Source organism: Coloeus monedula (assembly GCF_965178545.1).
Source record: "Coloeus monedula genome assembly, chromosome: 1".
NCBI classification, from domain to species: Eukaryota; Metazoa; Chordata; class Aves; order Passeriformes; family Corvidae; genus Coloeus; species Coloeus monedula.
In genome coordinates this window covers 120,925,121-120,944,390 of record NC_138781.1, presented here as the reverse complement: position 1 = coordinate 120,944,390, position 19,270 = coordinate 120,925,121, and the positions used below count along the sequence as shown (strand labels likewise).

The window sequence follows — 19,270 nt, the reverse complement described above, 5'->3', positions numbered from 1 at the left end:
TTCCCCATATAACTGTTTTTTCATAGATGCTTCCAAGCTATCTTATACCACCAGCAAGAACTTCTACAAGAAAGTAACTATTTCCAGACAATCCAACTCAGAGGATGGACAGAAAGATAAAAGTAAGAGCATTTCAGATATTTTAGGAGAGAACCTGGGAGAGTGGCCTGGGAATACCTTTCACTGGGTGCCGCCTCATGCTGCCTTGTCACCAGTCTGTTCAGCACTCTTCAGAAGATGTAGGGGAACAATGCCACAGTTCGGAATTCATGGACAACCTCTCAAAGCACAGGGCAGGGCAGGAGTGTGAGCCCAGCCCTTCCACTAAGGACTACGTTCCTACCATAGCTAGCAGTCCTCGGAGGAGCAACGCTTCTCCTTTGGATGCAGACCATGTACTGCAACTGCTTCCCCAGATTCAGGTCAAACCAGCTGCAGAAAGGGAAAGCTCATCTCAAAGATTAGATCAGGTCCCTACAGAAACATTTGGGACTTTTAAACAAAGAGTATTATTTGTGTGTGAACACGTGGACACCATCATGTTACAGAAAGAATACCAAGGGATAGAGAGGAGGATTCAGTCTTCTGTCTCCAAGATGACTCAGGATTACCTGCAGACATCCACATTACATTTCTCAACTGTTGAGGAATGTTGCAGATCCCACAGCTAAGGGCGCAAATCAGAAACCAGATCAACTTCTTTCTCCCATATCATGCATGCGTGCTTTCCTGGAAATGTTCTCCTGTGTATTCTCATACTGTTTAATGTAAAAGAATCGCTATTTCTCTCCATTTAAGATGCAAAATCCCAGCTATGACCTGCGAGTGCTCGGCACGGCTGAGCTCCCAGCACAGCAGCCAACGAAGTCACCTGTGGTTCTCCTGCCAAGTGCCCATCACGGAACCAGAGGTGAACACACCAAAGGATTCAGGAGGGATGGCCAGGTAGATCCTATGGTCCAACCCAAAGGCAAGCCATGCCCTAATCCAGGGCAGAGGCAGGCCAGGCCATGTCCTATGGGCTCCTGCAGGAAGCCTGAACCTGGGGAACAGCAGGGAGGCTTCTGCGCTTTCCAGGGGCTGGCTGCCTCTTCCCAAGACCATCGGGAAGCACCGCAAGGTGCCCCCTGCTGCCAGGACAAGCCCAACACGTGCATCCTGCCATCAAGATGGAACGGAGGACTGCAGAAAGACTCTGCCCAAGCAGGCGCTTGGCCTCTGCCATGTTGCAGATGTGCCTCCATGAGCTGCCTTTACAGCAGGAATGGGAAAAAACGGCAGCACATGGTGGCAATTTTGGTAACTGCCCTCCTATCACAGGTATCAGTCTCCAGCAAGAATTACTGTACCAGGCACCAGCTCATCTTTTCTTTTCCCTTTTTATTTAAATATCCACACCCTGGAATGTACATAGGAGTAAATTAAGGCACTTGTATTATATAGGTCAAGTCCTGACCTGTTCATCTACATACATTAGCAGACAGGTAAAAGCACTACAGACACGAGAAAGGACGCATTAATGGTTAGCTCAAATACACATCCTAGGCACTGTTAGAAGGGGAAAAAAAAAACCAAAAAAAATTTTAAGACAACAGAAAAGTAACAACAGAGACAGTAAGGCAGTACTTAATTTGAATCTTTTTCCCCAAGAAAATTTTCCCTTGTGAATAGTTAGATGTATTTTATGAGTAGACAACATAATAAACCAGACATCTTAATTTCATTTCACTTTACATTTTGTAAGTATTCAGGCTGAAGACCAAATATATAAATCAAGATAATTCAGATCTGTCTTGAAAGCTTTTAAATAATCTGAAAACTTTGTACATGGTTTCCACATACATCCAATACATCTCTTTTCATGAAGAACATATCCCTTTTCTTCTCAAGTCAGAAAAGAATTGGTTAAAACAAAAACCATCATGTAACTGAGAACATATAAGCAGGTGTGGTTTGTAATTTCTCATCAGGGAAAAGAAGTTCTCCTAGACTTTAAGCTGACAACGTCTGTGAAGTTGTGATCAGAGATACAGTATTATTAAAAAAAGGAGAAACTGGACAACAACCGAATGACACACTCCCTTCACTGTCAGGAGCCTTCAGAGGTACACAGCACAGAAGACACAATTAACCCAGCCATACACCAGCACTGTAATTCCCTCTTCCATATCCAGCCTCTGCTTCTTCCTTACCCTTGGAGAACACTCACTAGAGGTGCCAGTGAAGTTTACAGGGCAATGACCGCAGACTTTCTGACATTCTCATTTACACTTTTATTAATTGCCATGCCAATGAGCTAGTTGATCATGGAAAAAAATTGTAAGAGCTGTTCAGCGTGGTGAACGAGATATACCTCACCTCAGTTCTGTTTATCTTGTTGTCAGAGACCGCAATCTTTGTGATTATGAAAGTGAGTTCTGACATTGACTTGAGAAAAATCCCAGCCTAGGAAAATCTCTACACCTCTGTGTAACTCTGCAAAACAACTTCAAAGAAAGAAAAAAAAAAGAACTTGTGCCAATGTGACTGTTCTACAGAAGAACAAGAGGCTATTATCTCCACTCCAACATATCAGTTTTTCCAGTAACACTAGAAGTGACTTTTAAGAGTTCCATATTCTATATATTGCCTATTGAGAAGGGAAAGGTACGAAGGAAACAATGGGAAATCCACTTGCCACTCCAGAACTGTAATGCAAAAGGAACAACGTGGAGAGCTATTTTATTGCTTCTTTCAGCTCAGTATATTATGGTTCCAAATTACACTCCACTGAAGCCAGACTTCATGGGGATTGTCAGCACTCTTCTGTCTGGTTCAATGTCAAGAGCAGCTGACATCATTTTAAAATATAACATGGCTTTCACAATTTGCACTAAGTTGAATGAAGTATTCCATGAAAGCAAATCACTCTGATTAAGGAACAGGTTTTTTTGCCTCTCATTAGAAGTTCAGCTTTAAATTAGTGGAAGTTCTAGGCATGGGAAAGACGTAGGAGAAAGACTGGAACCTCACAGCAGGCAGCTTTGCATTAGACAGTATCTGTATCACAACCACCATAATACAAGCTGCCTCCTTGCCTTCATGTCCAGCTCATACTGCAATTCCTCCAGGCTTGAACCCGCAGCAACAGGTGACAGCCACTGGCCTGCAGAACTGCAATACCAACCACGTTCACTGCAAGGGCTTTTTGGATACCAGTCTTTGTCCTTCCGACTCCACCTTGTTGTCCCAGCTCAGCTGGCAACACCTAAAGGGAACAGTGTTTCCAGGGAAAAGGTTCTGGGCACACAGCAAGCGTGAACAAAGGGCACTGCGAGAGTGAGCATGGATCTGTATGGTGGGCAGCTCTTCTACTCAGTACCTATGCTGATCCCCTCTGAACAAAATATATAATACTGTCCTGCCCTTCAGCAGCAAAGCAAGCCTACTCTCACTACTAGCATTTGATTAGTCTTCACCACAATGACAGCACAGGAGGCTAATATTCCTCTCTGCTCTCAGGCTCAGTAGCACAGCCCACACAATCCAGTAAAATATACGTAGGAGGCGGAGTGTGAGGATCTGATTTCATGTTGGGGCAAGGCATCTTATAAAAAAAATCTTTTCAGTAACAGTCATCCAGAAGTAATATGGAAATCAAATTAGTTGATTGCAACAATCTAAACAGCATCATTTGATATGGTCATAGAGGTTCTTGGATAATGAAAGTTTAGAAGGAGAAATCCTATATTTTATTAAATTCAGCATATCTGGGGGACAGGGCCTCTCCCTACAGCTTTTGCCCTACTGCATGTTAGGCCAAGTAATGAAAACATTAATGCAGCTTAGCCAGCAAAGTACAAGTTAATTCAACTTCTATCTCTCCAAAGCCTATAATTCTCTGGTCTAGTCTTCACGAAGAGCACTTAAAAATGTTTCAAATATGATGTGAATACTCTTAAAATCATCTCTTCACATGCCAGTTTATGAGAGGTATGAATGCTACTCCAGAAGGTACTGCAGAGTACACAGTTCTCTTCCCAGGCACTGGAAGCACAAGCAGGTATACCTGCAAGGTTAGGATATAAAAAGCCCAGGAAACATGCAGGTTTCTCCAGGACACTGTGGACAAGCCAGTCATGAGGACACAGCTGTTTCACAGCTGCACAGTATCCAAATCATCATGACTGCACAGGCTGCACACCCACTGAAGCCCAGCATGAGCCATAAAGTTGACACAGCTTTGGGTACAGAAGGGGGACAGCAGCAATGCAGGGCACCAAGAGAGGGCATGCCTGGCAAAATTCAAGAGCAGCTTGAGATGTGAGGTGCCACTGGAACCCAGGGAGGACACCATACTCCAAATTCTTCATATAATGCTTACAAAGGGGTCCTCTAGGACGGTCCTGTATCAATTCTTTCAGCCCAGCATCTGATTTCTTACTCTTCAGAAGATAAGCCATTACCTCCTGGTGCTAAGGGAGGCCTCTATTTTTTCATTCACATTCAGCATTTACTCAGAAAATTTCCCTTCATCCTTGACCCCTCCAGCCTGCATAATAATACAGTTGATCAAGAATTGTAGGCCAGTGACTCAATTTTGCATTTTTATTACATTTGAGAGAAAGTCTGCTGCAATAATCTTGTTCTAGGTCATCAGCACTTCTGTTCTTTAGTATATATCCTAGATAAAGCCCATGTAAACAAACTAGCAGGGTGATACTTCACATAATTCTTTGTCTTTCTGGTCCAATCTCTCATTTCATTCAAGTTTGCTGTCAGTTTCCAGGTTCCTAGGTCAGGAGAGGGTGTTTCACACAACTGCTGAGTATGCCGGGATGGATGGCTTCACAACTGGGGCTACAGCATCAAACAGCACAAGGGTGTAGAACCAAGAGACTTTTAGGAATAAATAGTATCAAAAACTAAAATAAAATTGGAAAGGCCAAGGAGCAGTTGATTGTCCCACCTCTCAGAACTACAATATACCCCATTTAAAATTTCATTCCCAATAGTAACAATGCAAAGAAGCTCTCAGAAAGCTGTGCAGAAAATTACTGCCCTGAACACTACCAATTTTACATTTGCTGAGTGAAAACCATATGTCTATTTGTGTGCATTTCGGCTATTGCACATTTCATTCATTAAGATGAGAAATTGCTTTTTTTTATGCAATCTGCTACTATTCAGAGAGCAAAACAAAATAATGTCTGGTAGCAGGCTTGCTGGTTTTGGCTTTAGAAGGGTGGGGGTTTTTTTCCTCTCTTCCTGTGAGAGGAAAGCTTTTCCCAAAGGATTCAAGCAATTTCATAAAACAAATGTAAAAACAAAGACACTTTTGTTTAAGGACTGAAGGGTTTGTTTTGGTTTAAGGGGGATTGAGAGGGAAGGAAGAGAGAAATGATACTGATCATCTTTCAATTAAACAGGGAGGAAAAAAAAAAAAAAAAAGAGTTCTCAGCCCTAAAAGAAATTTGTGTGATAGCACAAAGTTGCTATAATAAACAGGTCATCAGAAGACAAATTGGGATTTATTTTCTAAATAAACAATTTTGTTTATTTTAGTCACAACTGAACACCTCAAATGACTACAGCAAAGATCAGAGGAAAACAACGTTTCTCTCTAAATTAAAGAGAGCATTGTGCACTCCTGTATGCTGTGCTTCATTTGTCAGTGTCTCCTTTTCCTTACAGTCTACCAAACAGAAAGAAAGGGGGGTGAGGGGAAAGACCTGAAATCTGTGGTTTTAAACACACAAAGATTTGGGGGATTCACTTCAGCTAGAAGTTCTGAAGTTCAGCCTAACAAGCATAATTTCATTTGCAGGAAATAGGACCCAATATTACAACAGGAGTAAACATCAAACTTGCACAGAAAGCAGTGCAAGATGGAGACACAGCCCAGCCATAAATAAAGACAAAATTAACTAGAATACCTGAAATCCTTCAGCAAAGTATTCATGGAGGCCTTGCAGGAAATCTGAGTAAGCAGACCTTCACATCTGCAAATATTCCCCAAGCATTTGTACAAACGCATTGCAGAAATCACACATTGTGGAACTGTGATTCTAGTTTCTGACTAGCAGATACTAATTAATAGAATTAACTGATTTATCAGTAAGTCCCTACATATTGTATCAAGTTTTATTATGTAGAGAGATGATCACAAGCGATCTCCAGTGACAAATAACATCTATCCAAATAGAGCAAAAGCAAACCCTGAAGTCTCATTCACACTGTCTACCATTTAAATTCATTCAGGATTGACACTCACTGCAATTATCATTCAACACCCAGAACTAACACACTGGGCCAACTCAACAGTAATAAAATTCAGTAATATTGCAGCTCAGAAAGGCAAAACAACACAGATTATAAGAATCTTGTAATTAAATACAATATGCACATGGAATGCATCATGTTACTTACTTGTACTTACACGAGCATTTACAAATGTTAGTAATAAATTTGACTTTTTCCAAATATAATGTTGAAGTACATGGTTGCATGAAAAGAGACAAAAGGTTCTTAAGCAAGATTTAAAGTCACCTAAACCCACTGGAGTTTGACAGGAAGACAAATAACAGATTGACAAACATACCACAGCAACATTAAGTTTTATATATATGAAATAAAGTACAAATAAATTGCGCATTATCATCACCATCATCTCCAAAGTGTTCTACCCAAGCATTACTTAGATGATTCTCCTCCACCCTAATTTAAACTGCACATATCTATATATACATGAGACATAGTTTCCATGTGGCCATCTGACCTCCCAAGAAGTAGCATGCACAGAGTAACTTGTCAAATAGAGAGAGACAACACACAAAGGTCATTACAAATCCAAAGGTCTGGGTTCACTCACGAATTTGGGTAGTCACTTAAAATAGACTTGTCTAATACTGTGAAGACACACTGGATGAAGAAGACAACTCAGACAATACTGAACTCTACTATTATCTTTCCAGTCCAATAAAGTCTCAAAACACTTCCTCCCATTTCTTAATGCAGACTTTTCCAAGACCTCAAATTGTAACAGGAAATTATTTGAGTGATTTTGTTTTTAAAGAACACAGCAAAGCACCAGCAGACAAGTGCTTTGCTCTTTGATTTGCTAAAGACTGTTCGAATTTAGGTTGAACCTCTACCTTGTAAATACGAAATATCTTTTCCACCTCATCCATTAATATTTGGGACTTGAAGGCTGTCAACTGAAAGATGCTATAATGCCCAACACAGCCCTAGTCTCATCTTTTTTAACGATTCACCCAACACTTGTAAAATAGAGCAATAGCAATAAATGAAAAATCACAGTAAGCAAACAGCCTAATAACGGATGCTAAAAGCTACCAGGACAATAAATTCAATTTTCCCAGGGATTGTTAAATTATTCTTCTGATGGCTCAACACAATCTTTTCACAATTGCTTCCTATGGGGCATGCTGACACATTGAGTTCATTACATAGCTCCTTTTTAAAGAAAAAAAACACACAGGCATTTAAAGCAAACACCTAAAATTCAATAGTTCAGATTTTTAATAAACTATGCTGGAAAGGAGTTTGCAACTAGATTATTTCTAAGGAAGTAAGACACCTGCCTTATAAATTCAAAACAAACAGACATAAAGCAATAGCAAGATATTGATCTTGCTTTGATGTACAAACACACTCAAAGCACCTTATTTTTCCAACAGTTCCTCTCAAAATACATTCACACAGGTGACATACTCTTTTTTCTTGTTGAAGAAAACTTCCACAAGTTTCACTGGGCATACAAAGACCAGCTACAGGAGGGCTTACAAACAGACAGACTCTGACAGTACAGCAAAGATCAAACTGTGTCAACACGGCATAGCCTTCAAACCACATGCACCATCTTTACATTTTCAATGGGCCAGTCAAGTCTTCAACAGTGCCACTAGAGAAAGTGTCTCAACTGGCACAGCTCATACCTCAATTTCTTCCCAGTGGTTAGGTTGCATTGGCCTTTGCATAGCTCAGCACCAGCGCCTGGGTCAGGTACTGCAAAACGAAGCCACAGACAAGCACACATCCCCCCAGCCCCCACCACGGATCCTCAACAGCCCTGCGCTTCATCGACCGCTCAAGGCTCTGCCCGAGCCCCTCCCCAGGCAGCGCCTCCTACTCCTCCTCCCAGGGGCACAGTCCCCAACAAGAGGATGCAGCCAGTGCCACAAAACACTCCTAAGACCAGAGAGCATGAAATCAGGCACAGGATAAATATGGGCACTCACTCAACAGGAGAACATACCCTTTTATTTATTTATGGGCGCAAGTCAACCAACCTGACCTCCAGCCTGCACGTCCATTTATGCATTTTCTGTTCCACACATATTAATTTCTGGTTATCTTTAATATTTTATGACTTATGCTTGGTTCCAACTCCATTATGCACTAAAAAGAGAACAAAACAGTTACTAATGTCATATCTAAGTGTTTTTACTTGCTATAAATTCTATTCACCATCACGTGATTAGACAACACATGCTCCCCAAAAATAAGTGCTTCTGCTCATCACACCTCCTTTACTGAAGTGACTTCTATTTCTGTTGATTAACTGTGAACACCAAAGCATAAAATATGGCAGCTTCAGTTGCCTGAACTGCTCAAATCCTGAACAGTCACATTCAAACTTCAATACTTAGCTGGGACTCAGGAGACGTACAGCTACGAAGGCATCCAGAATCTGACAGTGAGGAAACTCCTTTTGAATTCCCCATGTAGATTATTCTTGTATTCGTTCATCAAATTATCCTTCTGTACATCAAGTTTTTAATCCAAAATCACAGCTGAATCTTCAGTTTATGACCCTTCCTCTCCTCCAAGAATTTGCCCCAGGGAATTTCTAAGCAGCTGCTATCTCCCATCTCTGCCATTACGAAGACACAAAAGCCAGAGTAGTTTAAGTTCTGATTTCTCATCTAATTCCAGACTGTTCACACTACGTGATCTTTGTAGCCTGGATGTCCAACTACATGTTCCACTAGGTTTTAGTATTATCTGTACATAAGTGCCCAGAACTATGTACAGTATATGACACGAAATCTCCCTAATGCCTTGCCTAATAACTTGTCTACCTTCACTGAAGAGCTCTTCCTGAGCATCACGTTTGCTCCCATTTCATGGTCAGTACCAAATAAGAGTCATCCCCATTTGACTATGGTGGTCAGGCCTTTTCCACCAAGCCTGTTTTAAGGGATGACTTGCCAGCTGATAGCAGATGTGTTGCTAATAATCACTCAGTAGATAACTTTGCTTTTAGACCAATTTGACTTCCTGTCATTCCTATTGTTTCAGTCATCACAGATATTCAATTCTTCCTGTGCAATAATCCAACCCACCTCAGTGCTGACTACGTTTCCCAACTGTGCCTCATCAGCAATCATCCTTTTCATAAAGTTATTTCAGCCAGTATAGTGAAGCAAAGAGACCAGTTCCCCACTAATACTGATGGCAGGGCATGAATGATTCCTTTATTCATGCAGGCAAATGCACAATTTCTCCTTCAGAGGACACCTCACCATTCTTCAGCCAAGCCCCACACTTCCAATTTAGTTATTTTTGGTGTATATGCATTGAACTGAAACCTTCTGCTCCTATTGTCTGGGATATGCAGTATTTAACCAGTAATAATATGACTTTAGTCTTTCATGACCTAATTGTAGCAAATACATGATGCATTTTATCCTGTTTTCCACTTAGTTTTGTATACTTAATTACTTTTTCCATTCCAAATTTGTTCTAAATCCTTGAATTCTACTGTGACCAGAGTAAAAGGTGTGAAAATTTCATTCTCTTAAAATAAGTAGAACTATACATCTTTTGCTATCTTTCTATCACAACTGCTACATTCAACCTAACAGATAATGCCCAATTCTGTTCTTTTTAACCTGGCTCCAGTGCCCTGTACCAACTCTTTCAAAGCCCAAAAAGCAAAGACCTTTAAACTTAGTTGACTGGGAGCAGACATAAGACATTTATTCTGGTCAATTCCATTTGTCACCCTATCTTTCTCCCATATTCAAATCCTCATCTGTATCTAAAACTACACAACTAAAACAAGAACTGCTAATTTTAGAGGTATCAAGCATTTTTCATACAGCCTGGTCCTCACAACATCACAGCTAAATTCTCTTCTCCTGCTCTTTTTAATTTTTTTCCCCTTTCCTCATCTTAAATTTCTTCATCCACTAGCTTTTGGCAATTCACATGCTATCCCTGCAGTTTCTGCTCTCCAACAATCAATCTCCCCCTTTACTTCATTCCTTTTAGGTTTTCTGGTAACTTGCAATATCTTATTCTCACAGCAAGGTCCACAGCCCCACTTGGCAAGCTTTTCCTCCTCCTTAAAATGCAGTTTCCAAGCAGCTATTGTACCTTCCACTTAAAACAGTCCAAGACTTTTTTTTTTTTTCATTTAAACCTCCAACTCCTACAGGCCTTTAGCTCTGTGGACAACACAAACTAGTTCTTCTAACTTCTCAGAACTCGCTCTATTAAATAAAGCTTCCTTGAAAGAAACACTTTGTAGTTGAAATATACTTACCCTTCAGTTTAATTCAAAATTACTAACTTGTGGCTGATCAACACATGTGCTTAAGGCCTTACGGAATGGAGCCGTAATCTAGCAGCAGAAAACAAGACACACAGTGGGAGACTAGAGATATTCCAGAATTTAAAGATACACCCTCTAGTTCTGGGCAGGCTGTAAACATAAGCCTTCATTTACTCTGCATTCCACTACAATTAATGGCCAAAATCTACTCTATGATAATTCAGTGTACTGACTTCCAACTTAACTAGTCAGCACTGGGAAACATACAAAAGCACATTTGAGAAACACCTTCCCTTTACACACTAGCACACTATCCAAAATGTGCTCTGTAGCTCCGAGCGATCAAAACATGTTCGCAAAGCTGCATCCTATAATTTGACTCAGCTTGGCCTCAGTAAATCAACCTCAGACCTCCACATTTTAAAGCATATACATGAACCTTTAAGAGAAAACCATCTCCCATACAGTGGAAGACTGCACCTATATTAAGTGCAGCAACAAATGGATCTTCACCATGTCCACCACAAGCCTAAGAGGGGCAGAGAAGGAAGGTGCTGGTGGCCAAGTGCTACAACACAGAAAGAGCCTCTCTAGCAAAGTGACAGTGAATCACCTCCACATGAATCTGGAAAACATGGTTTCCCTCTTTAGATTGTGATACAGTTTTCTTAACACGGATGCACTGGCAGGAAGGTAGTCCAGGCCTTCTGTGCAGCAGAGTGAACTTGCTGGCACAGGCTATCAGTCCCATCGAGGCAGTAAATCACACTTACCACCACATTCCTGGTATGCCTGCACCTACACGGCAGTGCACAGGCACCTGCCTGCTGCCTCCTGATACCCAGAGGGGAAACTCAGTACCGCAGCCTGAAATATCAACTGACATGCTAAGTTACTAACCCACATTAAATGAGGGCCCTGAGAGGGCACGCAGCTCTGTCAGCTCCAACAGCCCCACACCACAGCGAGGGCTGCCCACCATCCATGAAGAATTGATGGTGGTCTCTGCATCCACCTCCCTTGGCCACCAACACCATCAAGTTCATCTCCCATGGAGCACCTCCATGCTGCTGGTGCCTTCTGCTCCCATGACTAGTCTCACCAGTTTAAGTCAAGCCTTTCCAGCAGGGGGGTGGGTGTTCTGCAGCCCTCCAAATCGGGGAGCATGGCACTGGACACTTTGAAAAAGCAATTCATTGTTAGTCATGCACGAGGAAACAGCATCCTACCTTTTAGTCCAGGAGTGCTTAAAAGTGTTTTATCCTGTTAATTCTAGGTCACTTGAGCGCACGTGTGGTATGGATTACACTGACCCTTTTAGAGCGTTCAACATTTTTAAATAAGTAGGACACTTAACATTAAATGCACATCTAGCTGCACACCACACACCAAGATCTGCCAGTAGGCTTTAAGGCACAACTAAGGAATAGTTGCTTTATAAAGCATGGCTCTCACAGCACACAAGCACAAACATGAAATAATTTATAAATGCCAAATCTGACCCTGTACCACACTAAATCAGTATAGGCATTTTACAAAAAATGCCTGTATTGGATGAACTGAAGTGACCTTTTGCAAAGCCACCCAACAAATCAGCAGCAGATTTACTAACAGTACAAGTATTTACAGCTGAGTGATAAAAAGGTCTACATTAAAGATAAAAGTCGTCCTGATGTTTACAAAATGCAACAGCATTGTCATAGCAAGCACAAAGAAGATATTTCATCCTTAAATATCTGAGTATCTAGAGACTTCAAACACAAGGAAGAATCAACATCCAAAGAACCATAAAATCCAAGCTTAATTAAGTTAACACGACGATTCACTGGAGATGTTAATTTGCCAGTGTCAGGTCTCTGCAAGTTTTAGCCTTCTTCTCTGCACTATGAGCCGCCATATATATTGGACCCTTAGACATCAATAATCCCATTGCTTTCCCTCCTTTTCACAGATGCCTTGTCTGAGCGAGGGAAGGAGAACGAGGAGGAAAAAAACCCACATGTTTAAGTAAATTACCTTTTGGATCAGCCTCCTCTCCTCACCCAGCTGAAGTTTTCTTGAGGTCAGATTAGCACTCAGAAAGGAGAGCAGGCGCCGGCAGGCCCCTTGGCAGGCAGTGCTGTGACAGACGCGGGGCAGACCCAGGGGAGGCAGCCATGTGCTCAGCCCCGCAACCCCCGAAAGGGCATCCCGGGAGGAAGTTCTCACTTCGCACCGACTCGGGGAAATAGCCGCTGGAAGCGATAGCTGCTGGACTCCTCCGAGTTTTCTCCAGGGCCATATGTTTTCCCCTACCATTAGCGAGGCATTTCATAGGAGCCAAACCGCCCTGCCCGCTCCGCCGCGAGCCCGCTCGCGGGCTGGGGGCCGGAGCCGCCGCCCCAGGGGCGGGGGGCGAAGCCGGCTCGGCCGGCGGGGCACCACCCGCGGCACCCACCCCACGGGGCTGCGCTCCGTCCCCGCCGGGAGCCGCCCGCCCGCCGACCCCCGGCGGCGTGGCTGGGCTGGGCAGGGCAGGGCGGCTCCTGCTGCAGCACCCGGCGGGGCGAGCCCCCCGCCCGCCCCCGGGGCGGCGAGGCGCCCCAGCCCCGCTGCAGCCCCTTCGCCAGACGCCCGCCGGGGCTGGTAGCGAGGGGTCCCGCCCGCCCCCGCTGCCCGGGGCCGCCCCCTGACAGCAGGGGAGCCGCGGGACGGAGCTGCGTTCAGCCCCGAGCCGGCGCCACGCCTCGCCCTTACCGTCTTGGCCAGCGCGGCGCGGGAGCCCCCGGAGAGGAGCGAGGCGAAGCCGCGGAGAACAGCGAGGAGCCGGGGCCGAGAAAGCCACCGCCGCCGCCGCGAGGAGAAGGCGGAGCGGGCGCAGGATCGGCGGCGGAGGGGAGGAGACGGGGGCGGGGGAGGGCCCGGGCTTCTGGCAGCCACCCTCCCTGCGCAGAGCCGGCGCTTCCTCCCGACGCGCTGCCCAGCCGGACCGGCGGGGCGGGGAGCTCCGGGTGGCGCTGGGCTCGCCCCTTCCCCGGCCCGCGCCGCACAAAGGGGACCCGCCGCTGCCGCCTTTGTTCGGCCCAGCGGCGCCGGGAGGGGAGGCCGGCGGGTGGCACGCTGGGCGCTTCTCCCACACGGAGATTGTTCCTCCGGCGCTGGCAGGCGCGGAGCAACTTCACCGGAGTTAATTTGGGTCTGTGATGAAAACTGCTCCACCTGTGCCAAATGCTGCTCGGCATTCAGCACTGAAGTCAGCCTACGCGCGGTGCTTCAGCTGCCTGTTTATGCCTCAGGAGCTGACTGGTGACTCCTGTTAAATTAAGGGTGGGTTTTTTATTGCTAGGGGTGGATGGTATCGCGAAGATGCGTTTGTTAGCATTCTATGTTTGGCAGCCACCAAGAAGTATTGAAAAACGAATTTCAGATATACCTTTGCCCCATTACCTGTGGTCGGTCACAGATCTTCTTTCAAACGTAGCTACTCATTTGCCTGTTGATCTGGAACATGTCCGGTTAAGGTACCTTTTCCAAAGCTTTTTTTTTGTCATAGTACTTTAGTGCTGATCATATAAATCTCCTCCAAGCTTACCGGTTTAAGTCATTCAGTTCAGGTACCTGAGGTCAATGCATGCAATCCTGTCATGCCAGTTAAAACATTAGAAGGGGAAGAATTTTCCCTGATTCACATCTAACTTAGAAGAGACTGACAGAAATGCCCTTGTATGAGGTCTTCTCTGAAGGATAATTAGACTTCAGTCGTTTGCATAGAGGTGGAAGGAGCAGTCACTGTATATACACAAGCGATCTTTTAAGGCAGCAACAAAACTAGACTACCCAAGGGTTGTTAAAACCAGATATAAACCCTAAGCAGGCTCCTTTAAAAGGTCTTTTCACGTAATGTTCATTAAGCCCTAGCTGTTAAAAGACCCCACCTGGGAGCTCTCACTGTGCAGAGCTCTGCTTCCCAGACAGAGGGGCAGAGCAGCACAGGGCCTTAGATACTAAGCCAGCTCCTCAAGTTTAGTACTACACCGTGTTGCATTCCAAAGAAGCAGGTGATTTATCAGTTTCCCTAGCTATTACCTAGAAATTTTCTGCATAGTCCATGAGGTATGTGAGGAAGGAAGGGGACCTGTGGCATGTAAGCTCTTCCACATCATCCACAAGGAGCTTCTGCTTCCTGCATGTCTTAGCATAGCTGCATCAGAATAAGGGAATGAAAAGTATGTCAGTTTGCACCTTTACTCCTGTAGTGGTACTGTAGAGGGGGAATAACTTTTTTGTTTTATCTTAAAATTAAAAAATTATGTGCTTGAGGGTAAAAAGCCTGAAAATGTAAAACAGCGTAGTAAGCATGAAGAAGCCTGCCTAAGACATCAAGCAGCCTTAAATAAAACCAGTGTGCTAGAGGTGTAAGATACATCCTACATCCTAGGTGCTATCGAGATCTGCTTGCTGCGTTAGGCACTAGGGCCAGAAGCCAACCATCAGCCCTGCAGTGTGTGCTGAATGGATCCTCTGCCACACAATGGCATAGTCATTTGTCACATGTTCAATCCACAGGCACCCCACCTCTTGCGGCCAACTTCTACAGGATGTGCATTCTACCCTTCATTCTTTAGGCTGGATATACGTAGTAAGGGGAGGACTAGGTAAATGCAACTGTAATGTGAAATTAGATTACCTGTTCTGGCCAGAAAATTTCCCAATTCCTAGTTCTCATCAATATTTAACTTCAGATTGATATAGAGACGTTTCTAAAGCCTAGGTGCATGTATAGCAGTTGTGCCCTTTCTGACAAACCAAGAACTATGGAGTTGTTTCTTACACTACTACCTGGTAAGTTTTTCACACCCAGGCATCAGATGATGGATAGCTTTATTAAATTATGCCACGCTGTGCAGCTGCTGCCTCTGGGAAGAAGTATGAAATAATACAATTAATGCCTCACATTGTAATATAGCTACTAAAATATGATCTTTATTCTTACTGTCAAGATTAGCGACAGAAGCCTCAGACAGATGACCAACCCACTGAAGCAGTGGTGAGAGGTCCTCCCACTGCAAGGCAAGCTGCAGCCTTGAGATCATCATGAACACCCATGGGCTTCATCACATGCCAGATCCTTTTAATTAAACCAGCACCTTGGCCCTAAGATGACATTTAAGGGTACATTAAATAGTTATCCTTGTACACAAATCTTTGCATTTGGAAACATTATAACCCCTGATTTATAAATCATATCCAAGAAAACAAACTAATTTTATAAACAGGCATATACCTGATTAAACTTGCTCAATAAGGCTGCTCAGTAGGAGTAAAAATCGTGCATAAGAAATTGTGTCGTCTGGAACTAAGTCAAGAACCTGTGGAAACACACATAAAATTATCACATTCCAGACTGATTTCTTCTTTGTGCTTTCCAAATAACAGATTATTAAAAAAATGCATTAATCCTGTCAGTCCATTAAAATATTTCACAACTTCCAAAAGGTTTTGAGATAAAAAAATTTAAAACCCCACCTATTGATTATAACTCTCTTCCTAAATCCATATTCTTATAAGACCAAGAATAAAGCATTTGTTGCTCTAATCAATAGCTTTACTCAGAAACAGCTGACACCACTCAAAATCGTGTTAATTAACACAGGTTCTCAAGGTCCAGTTCTAATGCAGACAAGCTGTGTCCACCTTAAATAGAGCCTCGTTATTGTTCACGCTTCTTGAATCTGCCATTAATAGTAAGTCTCCATCTCACAGCTGCTGCTAAACCTAAGGCCTGTTTGCATTCAAAGAGGATTTCAGTTGTAGTTTGTCATGGTATATGCTATTCAGAAAGTCACCTGTAACCATGAGTAAGAATGACTGAGAACAAAGCTGCTCATTTTGCACTTGTTAGCTCTAAAATCCCTGCTGTGAAAAGTTTGGGGTTTTGATATGTCTTCCTTGTGTAGACTTCTGTGCAATGCTCAAATACATTCAAAAATGCAGACTGCTGCCTGAATTACTGCAGTATTCAGGCTGAATTAGCCACAGCAACTCAAGTACTGAGTGGCGTAGCCTTCCTACCTGCCCCTACCCCTGTAGGGTGTACTTACCCCTGTAAATATTATCTCCAGTCTACTGACCAGGAGGTGTGAGCTGGGTTCAGCGACAAGCTTAGCAGACCAAGCTGTAACCTGCATCAGCTACACCCTCACCAAATATTTTAGTGTGTTTGGCCTTGTTTAAATCCATTAGTGAAGCATGTACATGATCTCTGATGGTCAGCCTGGTCTGCCTGCTCAGCCTACCCAGCCATCTCCTCAGCTGTGCCTGCCGAGGTGAGAGTGAGAAGGCCAGACAAAAGCACTATTTTAGCCATCACAGCTGGATCAGCCTGTGCCTGCACATTACTGAGCTGCATGTACACATTCAACAAAGCTCAGTGAGCAGTATTTCACAAAAAAACAGCTGAGTTTCTATTCCCACCCTCATGTACATCCAGCTGTTCACAAAAACAAGGTGGTGCAGGACACTCTAGTCCTGTATGTGCTCTGAACAGTATTATGTAAGTTGGGTTTTTTTTCACTTTGATCATAAGCTTTGTAGAAAATGTGTGAGCAACATGTTACTGGAGGCTATAAATGGTGCAGGTATTTAGGAGTTCTGGGAAAAGTGTTTTTTCAGTATTGTTTGAAGCAGGAGGCTGATGACAAAGGAGAGGTGTTAGTCATGCTGATCCATTCTTCTGGTGCTCAGTAACAGGGAGAAACAATCCAGAAACCTCCTCCTCAGTTTCTTGAAGGTCTCAGCAATACTTCTAATCATATAATGGTCTATGCTGGAAGAGACCCTTAAGGTCATCCAGTTCCAGCCCTGCTGCCATAAGCAGGGATAACTTCCAGTAGACAAGGTTGCTCAGAGCCCAATCCAACCTGGACTTGAAAATTTTCAGGGATAAGAACCTTTTCCAGTGCTTCACCACGCTCACAGTGGAGAATTTCTTCCTTATCTAATCTAAACCTACCCTCTTTCAGTTTAAAGCCATTACCCTTGTCCTGTCTTTAGGACTGGTTATTTTCCAGTTTTGGAAGGTTTGTGGAGGTAACGCCAGCCAAAATGAAGACACTGAAAGATGTGAGGCAGTGACTATGTCACTTGACATCCTGCCTCAACCCATGCAAGCAGAGAAATACAGACACGTCTGCTCCTGTTTCCTACATACACCTACTTAGAGAACACAGATCCATTAAAGCTGAGCCAGACAGATATCTTTTCTTTAATTAGCTTGTCCTTTTAAGTGTCCCAGGAAAATTGTTATAAGAAATACTATATGATTGCTCAAGAACAAATGAGATATGCTTTTAAACATCCTTTATTACTAACATTGCATAAGCATTCCAACAATCAAATCTAACAGTTTGTTATCATAGTTGCAATCCCTTTGGCTTAGTAGCAGCAAGATGAATAGCATGTCATATCTCTTATCAGCAAATAGCTGCCTGCCTTTGTAAACAAAACTGTCAAGACTGATTCTCCATACACATTTGCAAATTATACTCATTGGTTATGTGTCTTGCGGCATATTTAGTGTGCTGCCAAGGGAATGCTACCTTCACATCAGTTTTATATGTTACCAATATCATAATATTGCCAAGGGACAGGTAGGTACCTTGCCAACTATGGCTTGAATTCACCAATGTGTCCTACAAATCCCGTATGGAAAACCTACTTATTATCTAGTTTAGCAACTTTCAATCCTAGCATGTAATGGGAAGTATATGTGATATTCAGCCTGCTCCATAGAGCCCTGTGTCCTCATCCCAGCACCAGCATTTTACTTACTCTCTGACCAGAAGGAATTCAATTCCTTGTCTCAGTTTAACTGTATGCAATATGATAATAATATCACTTAGTGGTGGAGGAGAGTAAATTAGTTGTAATGTGTACCCTGTGCTCTAAGGATATAGAACAAAATATAAACTTAGTACTATAAGTTCAACCATCCCCCTTTGACATTTGATGTTTTTTGAATTTTATTTAATCTGCGTAATAAATGCAGAGGACAAAACTGATAGTCACTGACATTTTTTAAAGGGAGAATTCCCTTTTTGTGGTTTTATATGGAAAAAACTCTGACCATACACATTAACAATAATATAAAATATATTAAAATGCTGGTGCTAAAATTGCTGTAATGTTGCTTTCACTTACAGAAGTAGACTCATTTTTCATATGAAAACCACTATCATGCTAGTTTTGACATTTTATGTTAATGATGTGTAATAAAGTAATGTCATTTCAACAGAGAATTTTAATTAGTTGCCAGTAACACAATATATTCTTGTATAATCACAAATTTTGTGTGTGAGGACAACTGCCTTGTTCTCATTACAGGAACTAAAACCACAGAGCATCACATTTCTCAGTATTGTACCAGAGGAATGTAGGAACACACTCATGACCACATTAGGGAATGGCACTAACAACAGAATCAGTAATAGAAAATGTGATGACACTAAACTGTGGATCATAATTCATCCATGGAAAAAGCCCTCACCCTACTCCTGTGCTCACCTCAGCCTGCAGCGCTCTGGCTGTTGCACAGCTCTCAGACACTGGGGCAGGCATTTCTTCTCTTCAGCTAATCGAGCCAGCACGGGAAGTGATGCTATCAGAGAAGTCTGGATCAGAAGGGGAGATGAGAAAGTTCCAGCAGATCCTGTAGCACACAGCAAACACTAG

General features: G+C 43.1%; 1 protein-coding gene across 1 annotated transcript in view; it reads right to left on the bottom strand.

The window, feature by feature from the left end:
• Positions 1-13,430, bottom strand: part of FAM110B (family with sequence similarity 110 member B) — a 115,064-nt gene extending 101,634 nt beyond the window's left edge. Inside the window, exon 1 of the mRNA XM_082294681.1 lies at positions 13,298-13,430. The gene's annotated coding sequence lies outside the window, so the exon portion shown is untranslated. The remainder of the gene's footprint in view (positions 1-13,297) is intronic.
• Between the last annotated feature and the right edge of the window lie 5,840 nt (positions 13,431-19,270).